At 40.4% G+C, this 22,957-nt stretch overlaps 1 pseudogene; it reads left to right on the top strand.

Annotated features, from left to right (window-relative positions):
• The first annotated feature begins 10,366 nt into the window (after positions 1–10,366).
• The window catches only part of LOC102870412, a 31,784-nt pseudogene continuing 19,193 nt past the window's right edge, over positions 10,367–22,957 (top strand).

The following is a 22,957-nucleotide window of genomic DNA, read 5'->3' as shown; positions in this document are numbered from 1 at the left end:
CAAGCCAGCAACTTCATGCCTCATGCCTCAGTCTCCCTCATTTTAGCCAACTACTGATTTGCCCAGTACTCTGAAGAAACAAGCATATTCCTTTCTTTGAAATATCTTCTGTTCCAGGTAGAACATTAAAGCATCTGGATCCATAAACAAAATCAAGTCAGGACCACACCATCAGGTTGCAGCAATCAACACTAGCCCACAGTATTACGCTGTGGCGCTGGAGAAGAGTATTGAATATAGCCTGGACTGCCAAGAAAACAAACAGATTCATCCTGGAGAGGGTTAAACCAGGCTACTTCTTGGAGGCAAGGATTCTGGGGCTTCGTCTGACATATTTTGGGCATGTTGCAAGGAGGGACAGGTCCTTGGAGAGGGACATCATGCTTGGTAGGGTGGAGGGACAGCACAGGAGGGGAAGACGGAAGACCCTCTACGAGGTGGATTGATTCAGTGATTGGGGTAATTGGGATGGGTGTGTCAGAAGCAATGCGATTGGCACAGGATAGAGCAGAGTTTAGGGCTGTTGGACATAGGGTCACTATAAATTGCAAATGACTTGATGGTACATAACAACAACAACTCATCTGCTTGGATACTGGTCAACTCACCTCCAATTATCAGTTTGTAGGTCCAAATGGGCATCAGCAACAAACTCAGGATACCATACTTCTTCCTGTTGCAGAACAACTGGCTTCTTCATTTAGTCTTAGTCCCTACAAGGGGCCAAGTCATCAAGGCGGGGGCCCTCATGGCTCCCTGCTCCTCAAGGCAGTAACTGTTTAGCATTTATCTATATATCTGTGCATGGTAGGCCAATGGTGCTGATGAAACATGCCCAAACTCAGCCCATCTCTTCATTGTCTGATGCCTCAAAATGTGAATCTCTTTAATCAAACGTCCCAGGTAAATCTACAAATTAATTAAAATGCAATCTCCTCAGAGTACTGAATAAGCTTAATCTTCCCCTAGACTAAGCCCCATGCTCTCTCGTTCTACTGCTTTCAACAAGCATTTTTGCAGAGCAAATACTCCTCTTTTAATATTTTGAATCACAGCTGGTAGACTTGCATCCTTCCCCTAAATAATTGTATTAAATCATCATTATAACATAAAGTATTAATTCTTAAAATATATGTTAACATTATAAAATAGAAGAAACATCATTGTCCATCAGATACATCCAATAAGAACATAAAACTTAACATTTCATTTTAAGCCATTAAGTATATCTTGGCTCTGCTTTTATGGTATCTGATGTTTAGCGAAATAAAGTTACATACACCCTTGTTCTGACTATCTACTAAGATATTAACATAATGTTAGATTTTCCTCACAGCATGACCTACTCATTCATTCATTTACCCTTGTCTATTATTTCTCCTTCTTCTCATTTGCTATTTACTTTTACCTAAACATTTTCCACCTTGGTAAAGGACATCAGGATCAGATACCATGCCAATCCAAATCGCATGTAGCAAGACCAGTCTGGCAAGTGCCTCTCCTTAACACTAGTAGGCTGTCTTGGCAATAGGCAGGACAAGAATATTCACTGTTAACTCTGATTTCTCAAGATGAGGTGAAAGCACAATCCACATCATCAAATCCTTGAAAAGGTTCTTGCAGACAAGTTTAAGGATATTGTTAAAGCTGTTTGCTCAGGCATCACTCCTGCTTCTGGTAACCATAGCTGCATCCTTGGACCTGGGACTGCAGCATCTGTCAAGAAGAAAACATTTTCAGACATTAAGGGGAAGAATTGTATAGTAGCACTAGCATCTCCCGCTACTCTTCCTTCTCTAGATATCCCCAAGAAACATAAGAATCTGTCCAGTGGTGAATTCCCTTTAGCTCCTTTCAAATTGAGGGTGAGCACACACTCTTAAAGACATGTGATCCAGACCTTGATACCCTTATTGCCCCATTTTAGATAACAAAAGTTTCAGTTGTTCTTTCCAACTCTCTTATCATATCATTGCCCTGAGAGTGGTAGGCAAAATGGTATGTCCATTTAATATGATATTTCTCAGCCCATTGCTGCCCTCTGTGGGCTACACAGTGGTCTGAGAAAATATAACTTTGTGGCCCAAATTGGTACATTATCTTTTGTTCCAGTCTTTTCATGGTATTATTGGCATTTACAGTGGTTACAGGATATGCAAAGCCCAGTTCAGAGTAAGTATATAGCCCTGTGATGATCCTTTTGTAGCCACTTAGTGTCATTGGTCTGATATAATCAATTTGCCAACTGTGTGCAGAGTTTCCCTCTTCAGAATTTGTCCCAGAGTCAATGTTCTGAAATCAGTAAATTATGCACCTACTCCCCAGGCCCATTTGTCCAACAAACTAGGGCAAAGGCTCTTAGCTCTGGTTCCAGTGGTATAGCAGTCCCAAGGTCCCATCTCAAGTTAGGCTCTTTGGTGCTCTGCCTCAGCCACTGTTGCTGCTGTAAGTCTACTTGATGCAAGAGTTTCTGGCCCCAAAGCGCATGCACTTCATGCCTCCTCCTTCTTTTGCTGATGAGTCTCTTTAATCTGCAGTCAAATGGCAAGACTTCCTTATGGATTGATGAGACTAAACAAACCCCTTGTGGACAGGTTAACATGCCCTATTCATATATAACCACCCATCCACATGGCAAAATCAGGCAACGGCTAGGAAAGCCATTTTTAATAAAGCTCCAACTTCATAGTCTTCCTCTAATACTGATACCATATTCTTCTCCATATGTTCCAGTTTCTCTAGTGATCTGCTCAGCATATACATTGAATAGTCATGGAGAAAAAAATACAACCCCAAGGCCCACCTTTCCTGATTTTAAGCCACTTGGTGCTCCCTTGTTGTATTCAGACAACCGCTGGGTTTATATATAGGTTTCACATGAGCATAATTAAATGTGCTGAGATTTCCATTCATCTCAATGTTGGCCATAATTTGTTATGATCCACACAGTCATAAGCCTTTGCATAATCAATAAAACACAAGTAACCATCTTTCTGGTATTCTGTGCTTTCATCCAAGATCCACCTGACATCAACAATGATATTGCTTGAGTCAAGGTCTTTTCCGAATCCAGGTTCAATATCTGACTACTCCAGCTGTTTTTAAATAATCTTCATTAAGATTTTATTTGCAGGTAATAATATTGATATGTTTCTATAATTTTTCACAACTTTTAAAATTACTAAGAAATATTTAATTCTTTTAAATTATAAATTAATTATTAATAATTATATTTGTCATAGTTTTTGGGAATTGTATCAAGTAAAGATCTCTTCTAGTTGGCCAAGCAGCTGTCAGTATTTGTTGGCAGAGGCTGGTGAGCATATCCAAAGTTGCATCTGTTTCCTAAAACAGCTCAATTGGTAGTTCCTGAGGCCTTTTTCCCCCCCAATGTCTCATGAAGCTGAAGCATAGCCTCTCCAGTGGTTATAATCTACCAGCAGCTCCCTAAAGAAAAGATAGACAATCTCCTTGTATGAGATTTACCATCTCAGAAATCCCCTCGAGGGTCAGCTATGAGTCAGTTATGACTGTAGGGCAACGAGTTCTTGTTCAGCTGTTTCTGACTTTGGCCTGTTGAAATCTTAATATGAAAATAATAACTTGTTCATTTAACTGTCACTAATTTAGAATTTGTGATGAAAAACAGATCTGAACTCTGCCCTATCCTATGCCATCATCTTCATCTCTAACACACTAAAGCCCATTGCTGAAGTCTCTGTCAGTCCATCTTGCTGGGGGTCTTCCTCTCTTTCATTGATACTCTATCTTTACAAGCATGATGCCCCTTTCCAAGGAATAGCCTCACCTAGTTATTTGTCCAGAGTACAAACCATGAAGCTTCACTATTTTTGTCTCCAGGGAGCACCCTGACTTTACTTTATCTAAGACATATATCTGTTCCTTCTTTTGGCAGTCAATAGGAAGTTAAGGACTCTTCTCCAGTACCACAACCCAAAGGTATCAATTCTTCTTCTGTCATCCTTATTGTCTACCTCTCTGGTGCATATTAGGTGATTGAGAAGACTATGTCTTGATTCAAGCACACCTTAGTCTTCAAAGTGGTATCATTGTTCTCCAGTACTTTAGGACCCTGACAGCAGACTTGCCCAATGCAACTGTTGTTGTTGTTGTGTCCCATCAAGTTGCCCATGATTCGTGGTGACCCTGTGTACAATAACTCTTTGCCCTGTCCTGAGCCAGTCTCACTGACTCTGACACACCTAACCCCATTGCCCCAGTTACTGTGTTAATCCATCTCATCCAGGATCTTCCTCTCCTGTATCATCTCTCCACCCTTCCAAGCATGATGTCTTTCTCCAAGGACAGGTCCCTCCTGGCCACATGCCCAAAATATACGAGAAGGAGCTTCAAAATCCTAGCCTCCAAGGAGAAACTTGGTTTCACCCTCTCCAAGACAGACCTGTTGTTCTCCTGGTGGCTCAATATTCTTCTTCAATGCAATATGTCTCCTGATTTTCTGACTGCTGGTACCAAGGGAACTGATTGTTGATTCAAACAAGATTAATTCATTGATCCGTTCAATCCTTTCTCATCCTATAGTGAGGACCTTTTTCTTTTCTTGGTGTTGAGATATAATCTATACCAAAGGCTGTAGTCTTTAATCGTCTGCAGCAAGTGTTTCATATCTTCACTTTTACCAAGCAAGGTTGTGTCTTCTGCATCCTTCAAATTAGCTAGGTAAAAATTTACAGTCATTGAAGTAAATCCAGACATCATCAGCAATACAAATGGCAAGTTTAATCACTTTGAGAAGAAATCTACCACATCTAAGAGTAATACATGTTTCTATAATCTCCCTACTCCTATAGACATGATTTACATAAATGACTGAAGTTATGTTTACTATAAATCCCTATTATTTTTGCATTAAAGGAGGTTATTTTGTACTAAGAAAGATGTGGTTGGTGTTTTTGAGTTATCATACTATCATGCGTTCTCAAAAGTAATAAAACTGCCTTAACTCCTCCTCCATCTCAGACTCCTTCCTGTTTCTGAGTGACCTTTACCATCTATCCCTGTAAAGAAATCCCTGTGGGCTTAGTTACCATGACGCGGTGCTAGTCATCTGAAAGGCAAGGTCAGTGCCTCTTTGTTAGGTCTGCTCACTCTGAAAAGGGCCTTTGCAGGCATGACAAGGAAGCTCACCCAGGCGGTTCCACCCCACTGACTTCCAGGGAAGATTGCCCCAGCCTACAGCTGAGTTTATTGCTTTTAACTTCCCTCCACCTGAGAGCCCACCATCAGCCAGCAGGGATGACAGGAGCCCCCGGTTTCCACAATAGGACTCCGCTCAGGCTCACCCAGCTCCTGCACCAGTAATTGGGTCAGCCCTGTAGTTATCGACTTCTTTATAATTTCAAAAAGACTGTGTGGCTGGCAAAGGATCTCCCATTTGCTGGGGTAGGAAGAGTGACAGCTATACACTCAGATCTGAAAAGAGAGATGGAATTTACCAGCGACCTGAAAGACATCAATCATATATACAGAATTTCCTTAAAGTGAAAATTATTATCAACCCCTGCAAAATCTATTACATTAAAAAAAATTGAGGTACATATAATGGTTGCTGATATTAAATGGGCACTATTTTGTGATGATAAACATTATCATTACTATATTATTATATTAAAGATTTTTTTAAAAGTAAAAACTATTCTAGGCTGGAATAGACTACTGAGGAAGGCTGGGTAAACTCCATTGTCAAGACTGAAAATATCAAAGAACTTCACAGCTCTGGAAAAAAACAAGCCCTTTGCCAGAGAGTTGATTCAAACTCACCGCAACACAAGGAGCTACAAAGTAGAACTCTGCTCTATAGGGTTTTCTTGGCCATCATCTTTATCGTAGCAGATTGCCTGGTCATTCTTCTGCAGGGTCTCTCGGTGGGTTCCAACTACTAACCTTTAGTTTCGTAATTGAGCACAAACCATTTGTGCCACCCAGAGACCATCACTATTCTGGGCTAGGTTCCAAGACCAAATGACTACTGAGGTTTAGCTGCAGGACACAAAGAGTGTGCTAATTTAAACTTTGGGGAAATACATCATGAGAAATAATTAATGAACTTGCATTTCTCCACACTTTAAATAAAATCAGTTGCCTTGTTTCATTGTCCTCCTGTATGGGAATAACGGTGTTATGTTCCCTTGTATAGCTACTGCTAGAATGTTAGACACAGCCCTGTTATAATACTAGTGGCATAGAATGAGGAGTAATAAAAGAACAAACAAAAGACAAAGAAGATGTGAGAATACTTCTCTGTTCTGATATATTCACTATTACAATTTTCTGTATATTTGAGAGTTTTTAATACAATATCTGTCTTCCTAATTTTCTTTAAATTGAGTCACAGAGAAAAGCATATTTTTGTTTCTCTGCAATGCTATGGTGACCTCCACGCACAGCAGAATCATATATTTGTGCTTTTTACAGATGAGACTTTTATTGACTGTTTTTCAGAAGGAGAACTCCAGGCCTTTCTTCCTCATCTTTCTTAGTCTGGAAGCCCCCACTGAAAGCCCTGCAGCAAGCAGGCCTCTACTGACAGGCAGTGCCGGCTCTTGAGGTGGATTGAGCAGACTCAAACAGGATCACCCAGGAGGAACGTAAAAGCTGATATTCAACAGAATGTTATAAATTACATTGAGCCAGTAGGTAACAGCTGATGTTAGTTTTTCTAAGTGGAACTCCTGAGGCCTTACTTCTGAGTAAAGCACATCACTGCCTTTTTCCGCATTCCTGCTCTATGCCCCAAGGCCTCCGGGTGGTTATAGGCAAGGAAAGGAGAGTGTGGAGTGCATGCTGAGCTCACAGGCGCTGTATTCCCCTGAGGCATCAGAGATGGAACCTGACATTTTTCACATTCTCTAGAGATACTGGTTTAAATTTAAATCTCAGTCCCATGTATTCTTCTTCCAGGACCCTCCGGTTAACAAGTTATCTAACCACTTCCCTTAAACATTTAGCCATTTCAAATAAATCCCCTCATGGGAAAAGAGTAGCTTTATCTAATGTGCTCACAGCTAATATTAAACCAGTGACCTCAGATCTCGTAGGGACCTTTTGGGGGCACCACACCTGAGACAACTTGTCCTCCACGCCAAGACACACACCCTGCTGTAGGTATAGGGTAGATTTCCCATGAGAACTTCTCCCTCATGTCCCAACTCGAGCAGAATCCTTTGCAACCTGACCTTAAAGAAATAAGTTAAATGCTTAATTGGTGGAAGTATTATCAAGTGTAAATAATGAATAGAGGTGTTAGCTTGGCTAAAGTTAAATTACTTCCCTTTTCCTTATCATCTTTTTTTTTTAATTGAATGATCCATAAGTATTTGCCTCTGACAGATGTATGTTATGAACCCTTGCAGTTAAAAGAATAAAGCATGTGTGGTCTATTAACATATAATTACTGTCTGGGGAATAAATAATTAGAAAGATTCATTACACCAAATGAAAAATTTGAACATCAAGCATTTAAAGAACCCATACAAGAACTTCTTATGTGAGTGAAGTCCTCAGTTTCCGTTTGAATTGAAAGATTCTGAAAGCTTCTCCTTTGGTCTTTTCAAGCATAGCTGACCCACTTACTAACAAATCACTTTATAAGAAATCTATTGTTTGGTACTTGATAGTTATCATCTGAAAAAAAAAAACACAACAAACAAACCCGCAACTATCAGTAAATCAATTTCTTGAATCTATAATTTATAACATCAGAACCACAAACTTAAACCAAAGAACCAAAGTCAAACCTGTTATTGCAGAGTTGATTCTGACTGAGGATGACCCTTTGTGTGTCAAAGTAGAATTGTGTGCCACATGAGCTTTCAGAAATAGATTGACAGGCCTTCATGAGAGGTGATTTTGAGTGGAGTAGAACCCTCAACATCTCAGCTTTTAGGGGAATAATTAATTATTGGAGTTACCCAGAGATTCAGTAGTCAGCTGTACTGTTGTTAGATGGTTTTGAGTATGTTCTGACTTTTGATGGCCCTCTCTAAAACCAAGTGAAACACTTCCCAGTCCTGTCCCAGTCTCTGCTGTGTTTTAAACCCATTGTTGCAACTTCTGTGTCAATCATCTCACCAAGGAGCTTCCTCCTCCTTTGATGAGACTATTTTACCAAATATGATGATCTTTTCCAGACGTAGGTCCCTCCTGATAACATATTCAATGCACATGAGACAAAATCTCATCCTTCCATTTCTAAGGAACATCCTGGCTGTATTTTACCCCCAAAGTAGATTGTTCATTGTTCTGATAATTGACAGTATATTTAACATTCTTCTCCAAACTCAAACCTCAAAGGCATCACTTCTTCCTTAGTCTTCTTTACATGCATATGTCATTGTAGTTATGTGCCATCAAGTCACTTGCAACTAATAGTAACTGTATGTACAACATATCTGAACTCTGCTAAACCAACCTTATTGTCTCTAACATACCTACCTTATTACCCCAGTTACTGAGCCAATCCATCTCATCTAAGGTCTTCCTCTCTTGTGCTGTCCCTCCACCCTCCCAAGCATGATGTCCCTCTCAAGGACTGGCCTCTCCTTGCAACATGTCCAAAGTATGTCAGACGAAGCTTCAAAATCCCTGCCTCCAGGGAGCAGCCTGATTTCACCTACTCCAGGCTGAAGTTGTTTGTTATCCTAACAGTCTATGGTATATTCAATACTCTTCTCCAGCACCACAATTCAAAGGCATCAATTCTTCTGCCATTCCTGGTCACTGTCCAGTTCTCTGATGCAGAGCAAGTAATTGCAAAGACCATGGACTGGCTCAGGCACACACTATTCTCCTGACTGGCATAATTGTTCTTTAGCACTCTGGAGAGGTCCCTGACAGTTGACAAAAAAATTACCATGGCTTCATTCAGGTCCCCCTTAGTTCTCAAAGGAACATCTTTTCAAAACTTTAAAGGTGTCCTTTGTGGCAAATTTGTCCTATGCAATATAAGTTTGTTTGTTTTTCTCTTTGACTCCTGCATCCAAGTAAAGCAAAATGCTTAACAGCTTCAGTCTTTTCTGAATTTGTTAAGGTTAAATCTAACAAACAAAAGCAATGACAAAGATGAGATGGAAGAAAGGAGGATGGGAAATCCTTTGCTGACATTTCACGTAGTTTCTTCACTTAAACAGTCACCAGTCCTTTTTACAATGGAATACTGATTACCCTTGACTTTTTCATAGCCCCTCTGCATATGCAATTCAGCAATATTGTTTGACTTCTTTTATTGCTACAGAACACACTGCCAAAAACATTGAAGTTTCATCTGCCTCTGCGCTCAGATTCTCCATTTCACATCTTCCTGTGATTGTTAAGGACCTGTTTTACCTGTGTATTTGTGTTCTGAACCTTATGTGTCACAATGCTGAGTTGTCTAATATGATTACCTCCATTGGATTTGCAGTGGCTGCAACAAAGCATTGAGCAGTGGTTTGTTCTTTTGCATTTACAGTCACTCTGAGTCTGAAGTGACTAGATAGCCTCCAACAACAGGTGTCTCTTCAAGGATCCTTAATGGTATAACTGTTAAGCACTCAGCTTCCACCTGAAAGGTTGGTAGTTTAAATTCATTCATCAGCTCCTTGGGAGAAAGACAAGGTGATCTGCTTTCATAAAGATTCCAAATTCACTCTTATCAAGGCTATTCCAACACTCGTGACCCTCTGTCAGGTTTCTGAGGCTATAAAGCTTTAATAGAGTGACTGGTGGATTGTCCCATCAACTTTTGGGTAAGGGGCTGGATACATTAAGCAGTGCCTCAGCAGCCAAGAAAATGTTATGGAATAGTTCTATGTGCTGTGAATACATATCAACTCAATGCCATCAAATAAGCTTTCTTTTCAACCAGATGCTTAGAGCATTACTGCCTCTCTCACTCATTACATTAGCTCTTCTCTCTGCTGCCCCAGTTCGCTTTAGCTCCTCTGAGGCTTCTTTTCCTCTATAGCGAGCTATTGGTTCCAGCTGTCCATTCTGTTCCCATACCTCTTTCCCTGTGAGCTAAGTTTTTCCTCCCTTCCCAGACCTGAGGATCAATTGTACAGTCAATGTCAAGCCTCATCGCCAAACAACTCATAGGCTCCTTTGAATGCATTCCACGAGGGAGACTGTGGTTTGATTCCCAGCCATTGCATGAAATGTTGCTAGGATGCTAAATAGTTTTCATCAAAGCTTTCAGACTGAGATTAACTAGAAAGAAAGACTTGGTGATCTGCTTCTGAAAGACCAACCACTGAAAATTCCAAAGGTCACAAGAGCCTAATTCAAAATTGATCATCAGATTGTGCAGAACTGGGCAACATTTAGTTTTGTTGTTTCTGGAGTCACCATGACCAAAGAAGTGTTTACACAGCAGCTAAGAAAGCAGAATGGTTCCATCCCCATCCAAGTAATCACACTACTGACACTTAAATTTGCAGAAACTCTTTGTTTTAGATAAAGTATCCTTCACCAGTTATCTCTTTTAACACTGTATGGGGGAAAAATTTCCACAAATCTTTGAATGATGATTGTTATTCTAGCAAGCATTAATGGTGCTCTTTCCCTCCAAGAAAGTGTGTTTCTTCCAGCCCATAAATGATCTCGGAGGCCTTGGCTCTTGTATCCTTTAACGTTCTCGTAGTACTGTCATGGGCTCCTTCAGGCACAGATCATGTCCTTTCTACAGGAAAGGACATTTTATTTATTTATTGAGCAAAAGACATAGACAATATTTTATTCAGTTATGCATCTCCCATATTAACACACAGAGCTAAGAACCTAGTAGGTTTTAAATATCTATTTATGGGTAGAAAATAGAAGAGAAGAAAATACAAACAGTTGCCATCAAGTTAACTCCAGCTTCTGGTTGTTGTGCACCGTTGAGTAAGATTTGACTGTATCTGACCCTCCGGGGGTTTTCAGAGGCAGTTAATTGCAAGGGAGGAGAATGCCCATTTTTCTTCCCTAGCACAGATGATGGATTCAAACCACGTGCCTTTGGAATTACAGCGCAGCGTCTTACCATCAGGACACCAGAGCTCTTTACATAGGGTTTTCAGTGGCTCCATAGGGTTTTCGAAGACTGATATTTTGGAGATAGATTTCCAGGCCTTCCTTCTGAGGCACCTTTGGGTGAAACCAAATGATCATTTTTTTCTGTTGATAATCAGGTGCTCCAGATGACAAGGAGCATCTGATGCCATCAGAGCAGCTCTGAGGGAGCGCCAAGTGCTCGTCAGAAAGCTTCCCCGCACAGACTTCTTATTATCATTTCTCAGGTTCTTCGATTTATTGTCTCTGTGTGCCCACTACAAGTGCTTGCCCTTGGACTAATCTCTAGACTTTTCTATTTTCCAGTCTACATTTCTGAATCTCTCCCGGTGCATGAGCTTGCCATTCCTCAATCTTTGTCAGTTTCACTTAAAACGTGTATGTCAATTTTTAACACTTCTCAGTTGTCCCCAAATTCCGAAACAAAACATCTACTTTTTTAACAACATCTACTTTTTTTAATTTTTTAAAATAAATCCCCCTTCCCTTGCTTTTGTGATCCAACTGTCTCCTTCAATGACCTGTGTTCCTTCTGCACTTGAAAAATTTCCCATTATTTATCTTAAGCTTCAGCATAATCTTTTCTATTCACTACCTTTGCCTTTCTTATCTTTTTTTACGCTCCCTGGACTTTGTTCAGTAATCTTCCCTGGCTGCCTCTGTACTTGATGCTTAACTCCTCACGTATGCTTCTTTCTCACTTTTGATTACTTTTTTTTCAACTTGTTCATCCACATTGTGGATTCACTTATTGCCAGGGCTACATGCAAGATGACCCCTGAGTTTCTATAATTTATATTTGAATAGTTCCCATTTCCAGCCATGCTCTTCCATTCTTTGTTTCTTTTCTCGTTTCAGCCCAGACAGTCCTGGCTGGCCCGTCTCATCTCTTCAGTAATGCACAGCATCTTCGTGAAATGAGATCATGACAACTTGCTCTGCTTTCAGTCTCAGCTGCATTTACCTGCTTCCAAAACTCACATGGCATCGAGCAGAAGGAACTGTTCTCTTCCCAGAACCTGCGTCCATAAAGAAATAAGCTTGATGCCAAGGAGTTTATTAAACTCCTTGCTGTCAGGCATATTTTTACTCATGGTGACCTCGTGTAACTGCTCTCTAGGATTTTCTTGACCACTCAAAAGCTCCTGGGAAGCCAGGCTAGTCCATCCACTTCTGTGAGTTAATAATTCTGAAGCCCTTCTGGAATATCTCGCTCTACCCTGTAGACACAGGTTTATTGTAGGATGGGAATGACTCCATAGTAACTCACAATAAGAATGTCAACAGTAGAAGAGCACCAGGCCTTTCTTCTCTGGTACTGCTGGCTATGCTTAAACCACCCTCCTCTCAGTCAGTAGACTCCTACCAACCGTAGTACCCACAGACCGCCTCATAAGGAAATAACCCTTGTAAGACAGTAGGAAGATTATCTTTATCCTCTATGTCATTGTCTACCCCCACAGCATGCAGAAACCATGCAGAAAAGGACAGGCAGAAAAAGAAGATTCATCCTGTTGGACTTTCCCAACATCTCCTCCATGTCAGAGCCCAGAGAGTCCTCTCAATGCCTGGCTTTGTCACTGACCAGGTGGGAAACTTCAACCTGCCTGCCCCTGGGCCTCAGTAACTTCTGTTCTCTTGTCTTCTCTTTTCCAAGATGAAAACAATAATAACTGAGGATTGGGCTCTATGATTGAGTGCCCTGTTTATGATTCCCAAGATGTCCAGTGGGACAATTATCTTTTACAGATTACTAGAATTAAGACACAACAAACACTGTCTTCATTATTTACATTCTCACATTCTCTCTTTTGTTCTTCCCACTCTCTTTTGGCCATCTCATCCTCCCTATCCCACTCAATTGTTGTGTTTGTAATATCCAACCCTCACCTGGAGGAATAAGGGACCAGGAAAAGCAGGCCTCGGCGCAGAGGTGAACTTAGCCAGTCTGGAGTTGGGACTTCTTGCTTCCCATTTGCCCATGTTACTTCAGACACATTACTTAGACTCTGTCCATCTTTATTAAAGTAGGAACAACCACAACTTACTTCAGTCAGATGGTTTATGAGAGGATTAAGGGACCCAATGTTCATAAAACACTAGTACAATACCCAGCAGGAAGTGGGCATCCTTTAATGTTACACAAAGAAGTATTTGCTTGACATCAGAAACTAGTTCCAGTCAAGTCCACTCCTACTCATCACGTCCTCACATGTGTCAGAGTCCAGCTGTGCTCCCTAGGATTTTTAGTGATTATTTTTGTGCAGGATTTGTTATTGTTTGGTCTATTTGCAGTGGTTTGTTTTGTTGGTTTTTGTTTTTTAATTTTATTTTATTTTGTTTTGGTGGGGGTTTTTTTGTTTTTGTTTTTTAAGATCACCGGGTCTTTTGACTAAGGCATCTCTGAATGGACTTGAACCTCCGACTTATTGGTTACCAGCTGAATGCTTTTATTGAACATTCTATCCAAAGACTTCATTGACATGTTAGAGGTTTCCACATCTTAAAATAAAAGACCAATATGTAAACTATCCATTTCTGGCATCACCAAAGTAATGGAAAAATTTGAAGGCCAGGGAGGATTTCCATGTGTCCTTGAGATAGTGAGATAGTGATAGAGAAATTAGTATCTCCTCAGACCATATTGATAATACTAGTCATATCGGGAGCTCAGATCTTAAATGTAAGCACAGATCTTGGATTCTTTGATGTCAAAATGTTTATTTCCGTAAAACAATTCAGTCTATTTTATTTTTTAGTTGAACAAGTACATTAAGGAGGGTTTCATGGTAAGCCTATAGAGTGAAGGCTCCCATCAGTGAATGTGTCTCATCTCAGCGGTCTCTTAGCTTCTGTTTTAACATACTATGTAGTCATGAGTTGACCTAATTTTTATGTTTCTGTTTACCACTAGAACCTATAATTTACCTTTACCAGAAGGTAAATTTGTACAACTGTCAATGTCTAGTATGTCTTAGAATAGTCCTCTCTACAAATAATAGGATAATGGATAAAGGCTGTGGTTGTTGTTGTTGTTAGAAGTTGATGAGTTGAGGATGACTCATAGAGACCCTATGAAAAACAGACCTGAACCCTGAACCCTGCCCTGTCCTGTGCCATCCTCATCATCTCTGGCACACTTGAGCCCATTGCTGCAGTCATTGTTCCAATCCATTTCACTGGGGACTTCCTTTCTTAAACTGACTCTACACCTTTCTAAGCATGATGTCCCTTTCCAAGAAATAGTCTCACTTAGATACAGGTCCAAAGTATGAGACTAGAAGCGTCACTATTTTGCCTCCAAGGAGAATTCTGGCTGCACTTTCTCCATGTCATGTCTGTTTGTTCTTTTGGCAGTCCATGGGATATTCAGTACTGTTCTCCAAAACCACAACTCAAAGGCATCAATTCTTCTGGCACCCTTATTCACTGTCTAGCTCTCAGATGCATACCAAATGATTGAAAAGACCATGGCCTGAATCAGCCACATCTTAGTCTTTAAACTGACATCATTGTTCTACAATATTATGGAGAGGCACCTGACAGCAGACTTGCTCAATGCAATCCATCTCCTAATCTCCTGACAGCTGGTACCAACCGTGTTGATTGTTGATCCAAACAAGGTGGAATCACTGACAACTTCAGTTCTTTCTCTGTCCTATTGTTGCCTATTGGCCCAGTGCTGAGGACCTTTGTTTTCATTATGTTGAGATGTAGTCCCTACCTGTAGTCCTTGATCCACCTGCAGCAAGCATTTAAAATCATCCTCACTTTGAGCATTCAAGGTTGTGCCATCTGCATAACACAGGTTGTTGATGAGACTTTCTCTGATCCTGATGCCATAGTCTTCATCAATAAAATACAAATGGAAATTCTTCTGGTATTCTCTGACATCAGCAATGATGTCATGGTGCTAGGAATTTTTCTAAACTGCACTTGAACTTCTGGCGGTTCTCTGTCATGTACTGTTCTGGTTGTTTGGGAGGGTGGTTTGTTTTGTTGTGGGGTTGTTTTTTTTTATTATATGTGATATAAATAATACTGTTCTATAATTTCCACATTCTGCTGAGTCTTCCTTCTTGGGAATCAGAACAAATATGGATTTCTCCAGGTCAATTGGCCCAGTAGTGTCCTCCAAATTTCCTGGCATAGACTGGTGACTTTATCCAGGGCTGCGTCCATTAGATGAAACGTGTCAATTGTATCCCATAGATTCCTGAGGTCTTATTTTCTGCCAGTGCCTTCAGTGCAGGTTGACCTTCTTCAATGGACAAAAGAAAAACCTTCAAATAACAACCCATACATTAGGGGCCTCTGATGGTGTCTTTAGAGAGCTACACTGCCAAACCAAAGGCTGAGTCTTTCTGGCCATTTGAATCCACCAGCCACTTGTTGCAAGAAAGCTGGGAAATCTTCTCCTGTGAGATTTACAGCCTCAGAGACCTCCTGGAGGGTCAGGTATGAGTCAGTTCCTACTCAGTGGCAGGAAGTGGAGTGAGTGGAGCAATACTGTCATCTTGAAAGGTGAGTCACATACTCTGAAAGTCTTGGGAAGCTTCTTGGATATATTTTTTTTTTCCGTGTAAAGAAAAATGACTTTCTAAAAAGATTTGGTTGGAATTCATTTACTGGGTGATAAAAAAACTCTCCAAGTTTGTGTACATCTCAACATTAGATTGAATGCACCTCAACTACTGCAAACTTCCAAAAGTGAAATATTTTTGTTTGAAGCCCTACAAGCTGATAGTTTTGTATGAGCTGAGCCATTACTTAAGGAAATAATAATGAAGGAAATCAGAGAGGCAGCAAAGACAAGGGACATGTTGTAAGGTCCACTGTTGTTAGAAATATTACTCTTTCAAATATTAAAAATAAATCTTTAATGCTTCTCATGCCATCCATAGTTTTTTCTACAAACATCTGGATAAAAGAATTACATCAGTATTTTGAGACATTCCTGGAGCATGGATGTTCTTGAGATTATGCTTTTGGATTACTTGAATCGAAATAATAAATACTTTCAGTACTTAAAGCTGTAATGCTTTGGGTTGGATTTAGATTTTTGTTTCATTTTCGTAAAAGGTGGAGATTCAACATCAGCTCCTTAACCAGAAGGATATATTGGATGTGAATATAGTTTATTGCTTTCTGACCTACATTTCCCTTTTTTCATCATTTGAAAAGTTACTTGACAAGTTGAGCACCCGCAGCTCAGCATTTCCAAACATCTGCCTTGAAGGAAGCACTTTGCTTCAGATTTTCACATGATGATCAAAAGTGGGTTTAACTTTCTCAGGTTAAATGGGAAGAAGGGAGATGGTCTGACAGGGATAGAAATATGTTTGAGAGCTACATGAAAGAGAACAAAATACTTGGAGCTGTCAGAAGCTTAACCCTGCAGTCAGCTTGGGCCCATGAAGAGCGCCTTTGTCTGAGAGACAGGTAATCTGTGCTCTGGTCCTGCTTCTGCCTCAGTTTGCCTGTCTGTACAATGGGAACCTCAACATCTACCTACTTTGGGAGAGCATAAAATCAGTGGACAAAGAAGATCTGACCTAAAGTCCTGGTTGCTGCTGCTGCAAACTGGCTACTCTCTGAACCTCATTTTCCTGTAAAAGAGAGAGATCCATAGTCATTACCATCTCTAAAATTCCAAATATCAGAATTTGAATGGGAAATTGAAAATTATTAGCTAGAATTTAATACCAACCTGAAGAAAAAGCAACCTGAAATAAGTATATCTGTATTTTTTTCATTCACTTTAAATTTGCACATACTAGATGTTCAGTAAGAGCCAGACCAGAATTAAAATAATTAGCAAAACCAGACAGATACCCTTCTCTGTCAGAGCTTACTGTCTTGGGAGACAGATATTTATTGCCAATAAACAGGTATAAAACTATATATTGACAGTTATGAAAAGGTCTAGAAATAGAGAAAATACCAAGGAGAGAAAGTAAACATGTCAAGAAATGACTTTGCAACATAATCTGAAATCAGGCCATAAAGAATTTGAAAACAGCTGCAAAAATTTAAGAACGTGAACATTTTTAAACAAAAATCTGTTTTAGAATCTTAGAATATAATCATGGGATGAGTCTCATAATGTGTCATAAAATCCCCTAAAACATCTTTGCAGTTCGCATTTTCTAAGAGATCTTCTTCGGTTAAACCGCATAATTTATTCATTCCATCAACACATTCTTACTGTTGATCAGCTAAGAACCAGACTTCTTGCAAGACAATAGGAATATAATAGGAACAAAATAGTCATTACAGAGTTAGTCTTTTGCTGCATACATAACAAGCCGCAAAAACATGACTTCACCTTCATTGTGATTTTGTGGATTGGCTTACCTGGTTCATGTGCTGAATGACGTGTCCTCAATGAGAGAGTCTAGGAAATACCAAAATGTTCCCTACTCACTTGTCTAGCAGGTGGGGCTTCTGTTGCTTAGGGTGCCTCCATCCTCCTATAGGTGGCTTCTCCTAGAGAAATAAACTGGACCAGCCTCTTTGGACAAGAGTCTTAAGGCAGCATTCCAAGAAAGAGAAAACAGAAACAACAAGGCTTGTAAGAGGTCATATAACATGATGCTTATTACCTTCTATTGTCAAGTAAAATTACAAGACGATCTCTACAAGCAAAAGGTGGAGAAATTGACACCACCTCTTAAAAGTGAACATACCAAGATGCAAGAGATCTGTGGCTGTATTCTGCAATCTGTCAAACATCATGATGAAGGCCATAGACCCTGGAACCAAAGATTGCCTAGGTCCATGTTGTCTTCTACCACTCACAAATATGCATCATTGGTCCACTTCTAAATACCTCAGTGACTTTATCTATAAAATAAGAATGCTAGTAATACTAACTATTACAGAGTCATTAAGAAAATTAAGGAAATTACCATGTGGAAAGCATAAAAAATAGTGCCATGCTTGTAATATGCACTAAATATTTGTTGTGAGATACCATTGAGTCCAAATCATAGTGACCACATGGACAATACATTGAAACCTTTTGCAACTCTGCACCATTCTCACAAGTTCAGTTGTGCTTAACAATGGTCACTAACTTCAAAACACTTACCCTCATTGCCCTAGTTACTTAATAAACCAATCTCATCTAGTGTCTTCCTCTCCTACCCTGTACCTCCACCCTTCTGAGCATGTCCTTCTCCAAGGATCAGTCCCTTCTGGCCTAGTCACATGCCCAAAGTATGTGAAACAGAGCTTCAAAACCCTAGCCTCCAAGAAGACTGATAACTCAATTGCAAAATGGTCAAAAGACATGAAAAGAATTTTCACAGAGGAAGATATTCAAATGGCCAACAGACACATGAAAAAATACTCAAAAACACTGGCAATAAGAGAGATGCAAATCAAAACCACAATGAGATACCATCACACTCCAGTAGCAGTGGAAAAGTTTAACAGGAGGACAGCAAATGATAAACACTAGAGAGGATGTGGTGAGATAGGAACCCTTACACATTGTTGGTGGGAAAGTACAGTGGTATAACCACTCTTGAAGGCAGTTTGGTGCTTCCTCCAAAAGCTGAACGTAGAAATTCCATATGACCCATCTATTCCACTGCTTGGAATATAACCTGAGAAAATTAGAACTGAGGCACAAGTAAAGACTTGTACACCAATGTTCATAGCAGTGTTATTCACCATTGTAAGAATATCAAAACAGCCCAGATGTCCAACCACAATCGAATAGATTGAGAAATTATGGTACATTCAAACACTGGAGTATTATGCACATTGCAGGAGCAATGATTTTGTAAACTGTTATCTACCTTGCGAGGGACTGGAGAGTATTACACTGAGTGAACTAACCCTGTCCCATTAGGACAAATACTATTTAAAACCATTATTGTAGAATGAGTATGAGGATACGGTGAGGAGGGGAAGGGTGGAAGCAGAGGGGTGAGGATGTGAAGAGGCAGGGAAGAATTAATCATGAGGTTGCACAATTTGATGGATGAGAGAAATGGGAAGGAACTGATGTGAAAGACAATGTATTTGAATTTTGTAAATAAACTACTAGTATAATAATTTTTTAAAAAATCCTAGCCTTCTAGGAGAAACTTGGTTTCACTCTCCCCAAGACAGACCTATTTGTTTTCTTGGCAGTTCATGCTATGTCAAGACTCTTCTCCAGCACCACAACTCAAAGGCATCAATTATTCTGTCATCCTTAGTTATTGTCCAGCTCTCTGAAGCATAGCTAGTAATTGCAAAGACCATGGCCTGGATCAGATACACCTTAGGCTCTAAACTGACATCATTGCTTCTCAGTACTCTGCAGAGGTCCCTAATGCAATTCACCTTTTGAATTTCCTGACTGCTAGTGCCAAGGGGGTTGATTGTGGAGCCAAGCAAGCAGTAATTGTTAAAAACCTCAATCTCTTCTCCATCTTGCATGATACTACAAATTGGCCCAGTGATAAGAATCTTTGTCTTCTTGATGTTGAGCTTCAATCCATACTGAAGGCTGCAGTCCTTGACCTTCTGCAACAAGTGTGTCAAGTCCTCCTCAGTTTCAGCAAGCAGGGTTGTATTATCTGCATGACACAGGTTGTTGATGAGTCTTCCTCCAATCCTGATGCCACATTCCTCCTCATAAAGCCCTGCTTCCTCAATATCTTCTGCACATAGATTGAAAAGATATGGAGACAGGACACATCCTTGGCACACTCCTTTCCTGATTTTGAACCATGCAAGTGTTTCCCTGCTCTGTTCTGAGGACTGCTTCCTGGTAGCACCTTCTTTTATTGTTAGTATTTAGTGTCCTTCAAGCTCCATGGACTCATAGAATGGCAGGGCCCATGCCTTCACTCCACTCCACTCCCAAATGCCGTCACTGGGCCAGCCAGGGCTCCATATACTATTTCTCACACTTGACCATCATTCTGTTGAAAATATTTGCCACTCAGCCACATTTTTACTTTTCTATGATGCTGATTTTTCAGATGTGAATTACTAGACCTTTCTTGTGAGTTGCCTCTGGGTGGCTTGATCCTCCAACATTTTGGTTAAGAGCCGAGTACATTAACTGTTTGTGTTGTCCAATGACTCCTCTCTAAATCTTGGACTTTTTATCTAGAAATGAAAACTAAAGTCCCTTACTTTCAGGGCTGTTGTGAACAGGGTTTGAGACATAAGGAGATATAACAGCATAGGTGAAAGCTAAGGTGGGACAGGGACATTGAAACATCCCCACAGAAGAGTGTCATGATGGATTACAGTGCCAGCCTTGCGAAGAGGTAAGCTTACTGTAGAAAAGCATTACAGGTGTAGGGCACCCCTTCTTAGGAGTTTCTCACTGTTTTTCCTCCTTTCTTGTTGCTCTCTGCCCCTCAATTTATCCTCAGAGTGCCCTCTTGTAAGATGAAGCTTCAGGGTTTCAGCCTGTTTCTGCCTTTACCAGCCTCTTCAACTCGCCCCACTCCCCAGCTGTTTTCCCTTTCTCTCGCTCCTTTTTTTTTAACATGCAAGTTGCCATGAAAAATTTGTTAATGAAATATTTGCTCAGAAGTCTGCTCTGGGCTAGACTGATAACCTATCTGTGTTTGAGTTTAGCTTCCCATATTCTAAATACTCATCTTCTGTCTGTTTAGCTTATTGATTGGTTTGGCAGGAAAAGAAGACTTGTCATCAGTGACCAAGGTCAAACTAAACAAAAAGAGAAAGGGGGTGGGGTGGGGCTGGTGAGCTCACAGGCCCAGGAAGCAGGAGACACTTGTCCAAGTTTGCATGAAGGGTCACTCTCCCCATTCACCCTCCACTACCTCCATTCTTTTGGGTTTCAATTCAATTTCGCTGGCAAAGGTGAAGAAGCCCTTGGCACAGGGGGCCAGCATTGGGACTGAAGTGGAAATGCTGAGAGGTGAGAGGCCAGCAAATGAAGTAAACTAGAGAAGATTTCTTATAATGGCCCTGAGCTGGTGTACTAGGAAAACAGGGGCAAGGGGCAGCTCACTGTTCTGCAAACAGTGCTATACAACTTTGCAGGATCTATTTGCTGATCATTCTAGTTTTTCTCATTTTGTCATCTGATTTCTCCTTGTGTCTGATTACATAGTCAAAGGTATAAAGGTTGTTAAATTAACAAAAACAAAGAGCAGGGGATGTTTAAGGCACTGTGTTATGGCCCACGTCACTAATAACTCACGAGTCCTACTGAGGACTGGATGCATTATTCAAAAGTTATGCTTCTCCCTTTCTAGTCTGTAAGCTGGTAGCTTAGTCCATGATGTGTCATGCTGCTACACAAAAGGCCACATATCTCCAGCGATACAGACCCATCAGTCTCTTCTTGGGGAAAAGATAGGCAGTTTCCTCTCATTAAGCTTTACAACCATACTAGCCCAATAGTTGCTGTGAATTGTAATGAAGTTGGTGTTTGGGATTTAACCTTGACAGGGACAGATAACCAAGCAAGATATTTCTCCCATGGAACCACTGGGTGGGTTCAAACTACTGGCCTTCAGGTTGCCAGCTAAGCATTCAACCATTGTGTGGATCACATAACAATTATAACTAACATCAAGTAGAATGGGAATCTCAAGAAACCTCAATCATGCTTATGAAAAACATATATATGGAACAAAAGGCATGTTTGAAACAGAACAAGGGGACACTACATAGTTTAAAATCAGGAAAAATGTGTCTCAGGTTTGCATCCTTTCTCTGTACTTATTCAATCTTTATACTGAAAAAAAAATTCAAGATGCTAGACTATATGAAGAAAAGAATTGGTGGAGGACTCCTCAAAAACCTGAGTTGTGCAGATGATCCGTCCTTGCTTACACATTTGAAGAATTTACTGTAGATGATCTAATACGAGTACCACCTTTAATACGGATTATATTTCAACATCAAGAAACAAAGATCCTCACCACTAAACCAACAGGTAACATCATGATAGCATGATAGATGGAGGAAAAAATTGAAGTTACCAAGGATTTTACAGAGGGGCTTGAAAACTTTTGGTAGCAGCAGTCAAGAAATCAAAAACATTGCACTGCTGTCAAGGACCTCTTTAAAGTTCTAAAAAGCAAGGGGGTCAATTTAAAGACTAAGGTGCATATGATTCAAGCCATGTCTTTTACAATTGCTTACTATGTGCCTGAAAGTTGAACAATGAGTAAGGATGACAGAGAAAGAAAAGATGCCTTCAAATGTATTGGAGAAGAGTAGTGACTATCCCACGTGTTACCAAAAGAACAAACAAGCCTGTCTTTGAAGAAGGATAACCGATGTGCTCCCTGGAGGCAAGATAGTTCAACTGGATCTCAAATACTTTGGCACATCCTCCAGAGAGGCCAGTCCTTGGAAAAAGATATCCCGCTTGGAAAGGTGGAGGGTAAGAGAAAAAAAGAAAGACCTTCAACAAGATGGACTGACACAGCGACTGTTAACAATGATTATGGACATCTCAGAGATTGTGAGGATGGCATAAGATAGAACACGGTTAGGTCTGATGTTTATAGGGTCATGGTTGACTCAATGGCACCTAACAATGAGCACCTTCCACAGTAGATGTTGTTGTTGTTAAGTGCCGTCGAGTCACAGGCGACTCATAGCGACCCTATGAAGGAGAGTCCTCGACACTTGGGTGTCTTTCATCCTCTCTCCAGGTTCATAGGGTTTCTGGAGACAAGCTATTATGGAAGTGGACGCCACTCCTCCTTCCAATCCACAGTAGATAGCTAAGCATTATTTATGCATATGTAACCTTCATTCAGTCAGTCATTAAACACAGGTTACTGAGACATGCCAGGTAAATTCAGTACTGAGAATGTAGATATAATTAAGACATAGCAAATCCTAGCCCTCCAGGGCTTAGAACATTTGCTGGGGAAAAAAGCAC

This window comes from Elephantulus edwardii, unplaced genomic scaffold (assembly GCF_000299155.1).
Source record: "Elephantulus edwardii isolate Elephantulus edwardi_28Jun2011 unplaced genomic scaffold, EleEdw1.0 scaffold00090, whole genome shotgun sequence".
Classification (NCBI taxonomy): Eukaryota; Metazoa; Chordata; class Mammalia; order Macroscelidea; family Macroscelididae; genus Elephantulus; species Elephantulus edwardii.
This window is presented reverse-complemented; position numbering and strand designations above follow the sequence as displayed.